Source organism: Argentina silus, assembly GCF_951799395.1.
Source record: "Argentina silus genome assembly, chromosome: Y".
Lineage (NCBI taxonomy): Eukaryota > Metazoa > Chordata > Actinopteri > Argentiniformes > Argentinidae > Argentina > Argentina silus.
Window position 1 is genome coordinate 22,683,930 of NC_139654.1, and position 6,846 is coordinate 22,690,775.

A 6,846-nucleotide genomic window follows, 5' to 3' on the forward strand; every position below is an offset into this window, starting at 1 on the left:
TCTGTGTCTGTCTGTGTTTGTCTCTCTCTGTCTGTGTCTGTCTGTCTTTGTATGTCTATGTGAATGTCTGTGTCTTTGTTTCTCTGTGACTGTCTGTCTGTTTGTTTTTGTCCCTCTGCCTGTGTCTGTCTCTGCCTGTCTGTCTGTCTGTCTGTCTGTCTGTGTCTGTGTGTCTCTGTCTGTCTGTCTGTGTCTGTGTGTCAGTCTGTCTTTATGTCTGTGTCTGTCTTTCTCTGTGTCTCTCTGTGTGTGTGTGTGTCTGTCTGTCAGTCTGTCTGTTTTTCTCTGTGTCTGTCTGTCTGTCTGTCTGTCTCTGTTTCTGTGTCTGTATCTGTCTGTCTCTGTTTGTCTGTCTGTGTCTGTCTTTCTCTGTGTGTGTCTGTCTGCCTGTCTGTCTGTCTTTGTCTGTCTGTCTCTGTCTGTCTGTCTGACTATGTCTGTCTTTCTCTGTCTCTGTGTCTGTCCCTCTGCCTGTGTCTGTCTGTTTTTATCTGTGTCTGTCTGTCTCGCCGACACAACCCCGGCCACGGTCCTGTAGCTCCCTCTACAGGCCGAACGCTGCATGTCCCCCCACACTCTCTCTGTCTGCGTCTGTCTGTCTATGTGTATGTATGTGTCTTTGTTTCTCTGTGACTGTCTGTTTGTTTGTGTCCCTCTGCCTGTGTTTGTCTGTGTCTGTCTGTCTGTCTCTGTGTATGTCTATGTCTGTCTTTCTCTGTGTCTGTCTGTCTGTCTCTGTCTGTATGTATGTATGTATGTATTGTGACGGCCGCCGGGGTGTGCGGGCGCGTCACGGACCCAAACACAGTGTAAGCAGAGAGATCCACACCAGAATTACAGTCAAAAATATTTATTCGATTAGCGGGGAGAGGGAAATGATAGAGAGAGGGTGGGGTTGAGAAGGCGTCGTGTCGTGCACGGGCCCCGCAGGAGATCCGTCGTCGGGAAGATAGCAGGGGGTTTCGGTACACGGTGGGTGGTCCTCTTACGTTCCAGGTCGGGGCGGCAGCAGGGTAGTCAGACAGGCGAAGGTTGGCAACGTAGCGGGCTCTCGGACGGTCTCGGGGTCGGGCTTCAAAGGGGGCTCTCATATGGTCAGGGATCGTACACAGGTCGACGGTGACTTGGCTTACTCTCGCTCTCATACACTACTCCGTGGTTCGCCTTAGCAACTTCTCCTCTCTGGGTGCTCCGTGGGCTCCTTTTGTCCCTTCTCTGCTGCTCCTGCTGATGCCCTTCACCTGTGCCTTGATGGGCAGGAACTCCATGTATGGGCATACGGTGCTTATCTCCACGGGTTGCAGCTGTGGCCCCTTGGGGCGCAGGAACTCCATACATGGTCCTGCCAACGACAACACGGGGCAAGAGAGGGACAGCAGAAACAGCAGAGACAAAGCGAGGCGAGATATACACTCCACTTACCACCGTCCCACACTCGCGCATGGGCTTAGGCACGGGGCGGGCGCCACAGTATGTATGTATGTATGTATGTATGTATGTATGTCTGTGTCTGTCTTTCTCTGTGTCTGTCTCTGTCAGTCTTTGTATGTATGTGTCAGTCTGTCTGTATGTCTGTGTCTGTCTTTCTCTGTGTGTGTCTCTGTGTGTGTCTGTCTGCTTGTCTGTGTCTGTCTGTGTCTGTTTTGGTCTGTCTGTCTGTCTGTCTGTCTGTGTCAGTCTGTCTTTTTGTCTCTGTCTGTCTTTCTCTGTGTCTGTCTCTGTGTGTGTCTGTCTGCCTGCCTGTCTGTGTCTGTCTGTGTGTCTGTATGTCTATGTTTGTCTTTCGCTGTGTCTGTATGTCTATGTCTGTCTTTCTCTGTGTCTGTCTGTCTGTCTGTCTGTGTCTGTTTCTGTGTCTGTTTCTGTCTGTCTGTCTGTCTGTCTGTCTGTGTCAGTCTGTCTTTTTGTCTCTGTCTGTCTTTCTCTGTGTTTGTCTCTGTGTGTGTCTGTCTGCCTGCCTGTCTGTGTCTGTCTGTCTTTGTCTGTGTGTCTGTCTGTGTGTCTGTATGTCTATGTTTGTCTGTCTCTGTTTGTCTGTCTGTCTGTCTTTCTGTGTCTGTGTCTGTTTTTCTCTGTGTCTCTCTCTGTCTGTCTTTGTCTGTATGTCTGTGTCTGTCTGTGTATCTGTGTGTGTGTGTGTCTGTCTGTCTGTTTTTCTCTGTCTGTCTGTCTGTCTGCCTGTGTCTGTCTGTCTGTCTGTCTCTGTTTGTCTCTGTTTCTGTGTCTGTATCTGTCTGTCTCTGTTTGTCTGTCTGTGTCTGTGTGTTAGTCTGTCTGTATGTCTGTGTCTGTCTTTCTCTGTGTGTGTCTGTCTGCCTGTCTGTCTGTGTCTGTCTGTCTTTGTCTGTCTGTCTCTGTGTCTGTCTGTCTGTCTGTCTGACTATGTCTGTCTTTCTCTGTCTCTGTGTCTGTCCCTCTGCCTGTGTCTGTCTGTTTTTATCTGTGTCTGTCTGTGTGTATGTCTCTGTGTGTCTTTCTCTGTGTCTGTGGGTGTCTGTCTGTGTCTGTCTGTCTCTGTCTGTCTGTATGTCTGTGTCTGTCTTTCTCTGTCTCTGTGTATGTCTGTGTCTTTGTTTCTCTGTGTCTGTCTCTGTTTCTGTCTGTCTGTTTGTTTGTGTCCCTCTGCCTGTGTCTGTCTGTTTTTATCTGTGTCTGTCTGTGTGTATGTCTCTGTGTGTCTTTCTCTGTGTCTGTTTGTCTGTCTGTGTCTATCTGTCTGTGTCTTTGGTTCTCTGTGTCTGTCTCTGTGTCTGTCTGAGTCTGTATATCTGTCTGTGTCTGTCTGTTTGTCTGTGTCTGTCTTTCTGTCTGTTTGTGTCTGTCTGTCTCTGCCTGTCTGTCTGTCTATGTTTGTCTGTCTGTGTCTGTGTCTGTCTGTGTGTCTTTCTCTGTGTGTCTTTCTCTGTGTCTGTCTTTCTGTCTGTGTCTGTCTGCCTGTTTGTCTGTGTCTGTCTTTCTGTCTGTGTCTGTCTATGTGTCTGTCTGTCTATGTGTCTGTCTGTCTCTGTGTCTGTGGGTGTCTGTCTGTCTGTCTGTCTGTCTGTGTCTGTGTGTCAGTCTGTCTTTATGTCTGTGTCTGTCTTTCTCTGTGTCTCTGTGTGTGTGTGTGTGTGTGTGTGTGCCTGTCTGTCTGTCTGTGTCTGTCCGTCTTTGTCTGTCTGTCTCTGTGTCGGTCTTTGTCTGTCTGTCTGTCTGTCTGTTTGTCTGTCTGTGTCTGTCTATGTGTATGTCTGTGTCTGTCTTTCTCTGTGTCTGTGTGTGTCTGTCTGTCTCAGTCTATCTCCGTTTGTCTCTGTCTCTGTGTATGTCTGTCAGTCTCTGTCTGTCTGCGTCTGTCTGTCTCTGTGTCTATCTGTCTGTCTGTATGTATGTCTGTGTCTGTCTTTCTCTGTGTCTGTCTGTCTGTCTGTGTCTGTCTTTCTCTGTGTCTGTCTCTCTGTCTGTCTCTCTGTCTGTCTTTCTGTCTGTGTCTGTCTGTCTGTCTGTGTCTGTCTGTATGTCTGCGTCTGTCTTTCTCTGTCTCTGTGTCTGTCTATGTCTGTCTGTCTGTGTGTCTGTCTGTATGTCTGCGTCTGTCTTTCTCTGTGCCTGTGTCTGTGTCTGTCTGTCTGTCTGTCTGTCTGTCTGTCTGTTTCTGTGTCTGTCTATGTGTATGTCTGTGTCTTTGTTTCTCTGTTTCTCTGTCTTTGTCTGTCTGTCTGTCTGTCTGTCTGTGTCTGTCTGTCTGTCTGTTTGTCTGTGTCTGTCTGTCTCTGCGTCTGTCTGTCTGTCAGTCTGTCAGTTTGTCTGTGTCTGTCTGTCTCTGCGTCATTCTGTCTGTCTGCGTCTGTCTGTCTCTGTGTCTATCTATCTGTCTGTCTGTATGTATGTCTGTGTCTGTCTTTCTCTGTGTCTGTCTGTCTGTCTGTGTCTGTCTTTCTCTGTGTCTGTCTCTCTGTCTGTCTTTCTGTCTGTGTCTGTCTGTCTGTCTGTGCCTGTCTGTCTGTCTCTGTGTCTGTGTGTGTCTGTCTGTTTGTGTCCACGGGTTATCTCCACGGGTTGCAGCTGTGGCCCCTTGGGGCGCAGGAACTCCATACATGGTCCTGCCAACGACAACACGGGGCAAGAGAGGGACAGCAGAAACAGCAGAGACAAAGCGAGGCGAGATATACACTCCACTTACCACCGTCCCACACTCGCGCATGGGCTTAGGCACGGGGCGGGCGCCACAGTATGTATGTATGTATGTATGTATGTATGTATGTCTGTGTCTGTCTCTGTCTGTCTGTCTGTCTGTGTCTGTCCGTCTTTGTCTGTCTGTCTCTGTGTCGGTCTTTGTCTGTCTGTCTGTCTGTCTGTTTGTCTGTCTGTGTCTGTCTATGTGTATGTCTGTGTCTGTCTTTCTCTGTGTCTGTGTGTGTCTGTCTGTCTCAGTCTATCTCCGTTTGTCTCTGTCTCTGTGTATGTCTGTCAGTCTCTGTCTGTCTGCGTCTGTCTGTCTCTGTGTCTATCTGTCTGTCTGTATGTATGTCTGTGTCTGTCTTTCTCTGTGTCTGTCTGTCTGTCTGTGTCTGTCTTTCTCTGTGTCTGTCTCTCTGTCTGTCTCTCTGTCTGTCTTTCTGTCTGTGTCTGTCTGTATGTCTGTGTGGGGGGACATGCAGCGTTCGGCCTGTAGAGGGAGCTACAGGACCGTGGCCGGGGTTGTGTCGGCGAGACTTTTGTTGCACACCTGTTGCGAATTAAGTCTCGTCGGCGAATGTTTAAGATGTGTGTGTTTCTGCCATTTCACTAGCGAGGCTGGAAACGGCGAGAAAGGCGAGGAGAGCGGACAGTGGAGAGAGAGAGAGAGAGAGAGAGAGAGAGAGAGAGAGAGAGAGAGAGAGAGAGAGAGAGAGAGAGAGAGAGAGAGAGAGAGAGAGAGAGAGAGACGCTCTGGCGAGGCTGGAAAGCCAACGAACTCTTACTGAACGATTACTGACTGTATGAATAAACGGGACCTTTCCCTCACTACACCGCTGCGTCTGCCTCTCTGTACACGGACACCACTACAGTCTGCGTCTGTCTTTCTCTGTCTCTGTGTCTGTCTGTGTCTGTCTGTCTGTGTCTGTCTGTGTGTCTGTCTGTATGTCTGCGTCTGTCTTTCTCTGTGCCTGTGTCTGTCTGTCTGTGTCTGTCTGTCTGTCTGTCTGTCTGTCTCTGTGTCTGTCTATGTGTATGTGTATGTCTGTGTCTTTGTTTCTCTGTTTCTCTGTCTGTCTCTGTGTCTGTGTGTCAGTCTGTCTGTTTGTCTGTGTCTGTCTTTCTCTGTGTCTATCTCTGTGTCTGTCTGTCTTTGTCTGTCTGTCTGTCTGTCTGTCTATATCTGTCTTTCTCTCTGTCTGTCAATCTCTGTTTCTGTCTTTCTCTGTCTGTCTCTGCGTCTGTCTGTCTGTCTGTCTGTATCTGTATCTGTGTCTATCTGTCTTTGGATGTCTGTGGGTGTCTGTCTTTCTCTGTCTCTGTGTCTGTCTTTGTCTGTCTGTCTCTGTGTCTGTCTGTGTCTGTCTGTGTCTGTCTCTGTTTCTCTGTCTGTGTCTGTCTGTCTGTCTCTGTGTCTGTGTGTGTCTGTCTGTTTGTGTCTGTCTGTCTCAGTCTATCTCTGTTTGTCTCTGTCTCTGTGTCTGTCTTTCTCTGTGTATGTCTGTCTGTCTCTGTCTGTCTGCGTCTGTCTGTCTCTGTGTCTATCTATCTATCTGTCTGTCTGTCTGTATGTATGTCTGTGTCTGTCTTTCTCTGTGTCTGTCTCTCTGTCTGTCTTTCTGTCTGTGTCTGTCTGTCTGTCTGTGTCTGTCTGTATGTCTGCGTCTGTCTGTCTCTGTGTCTGTCTATGTCTGTCTGTCTGTGTCTGTCTGTCTGTGTCTCTCTGTCTGTCTGTCTGTCTGTCTCTGTGTCTGTGTGTCAGTCTGTCTGTTTGTCTGTGTCTGTCTTTCTCTGTGTCTATCTCTGTGTCTGTCTGTCTTTGTCTGTCTGTCTGTCTGTCTATATCTGTCTTTCTCTCTGTCTGTCAATCTCTGTTTCTGTCTTTCTCTGTCTGTCTCTGCGTCTTTCTGTCTGTCTGTCTGTCTGTATCTGTATCTGTGTCTATCTGTCTTTGGATGTCTGTGGGTGTCTGTCTTTCTCTGTCTCTGTGTCTGTCTTTGTCTGTCTGTCTCTGAGAGAGAGAGAGAGAGAGACGCTCTGGCGAGGCTGGAAAGCCAACAAACTCTTACTGAACGATTACTGACTGTATGAATAAACGGGACCTTTCCCTCACTACACCGCTGCGTCTGCCTCTGTGTACACGGACACCACTACAGTCTGCGTCTGTCTTTCTCTGTCTCTGTGTCTGTCTATGTCTGTCTGTCTGTGTCTGTCTGTCTGTGTCTGTCTGTGTGTCTGTCTGTATGTCTGCGTCTGTCTTTCTCTGTGCCTGTGTCTGTCTGTCTGTGTCTGTCTGTCTGTCTGTCTGTCTGTCTGTCTGTCTGTCTGTCTATGTGTATGTCTGTGTCTTTGTTTCTCTGTTTTTCTGTCTGTGTCTGTCTGTCTGTCTGTCTGTCTGTCTGTCTGTCTGTCTATGTGTATGTCTGTGTCTTTGTTTCTCTGTTTTTCTGTCTTTGTCTGTCTGTCTGTCTGTCTCTGTGTCTGTCTGTCTGTCTGTCTGCGTCTGTCTGTCTCTGTGTCTATCTATCTGTCTGTCTGTATGTATGTCTGTGTCTGTCTTTCACTGTGTCTGTCTGTCTGTCTGTGTCTGTCTTTCTCTGTGTCTGTCTCTCTGTCTGTCTTTCTGTCTGTGTCTGTCTGTCTGTTTCTGTCTGTCTGTCTGTCTGTCTGTGCCTGTCTGTCTGTCTC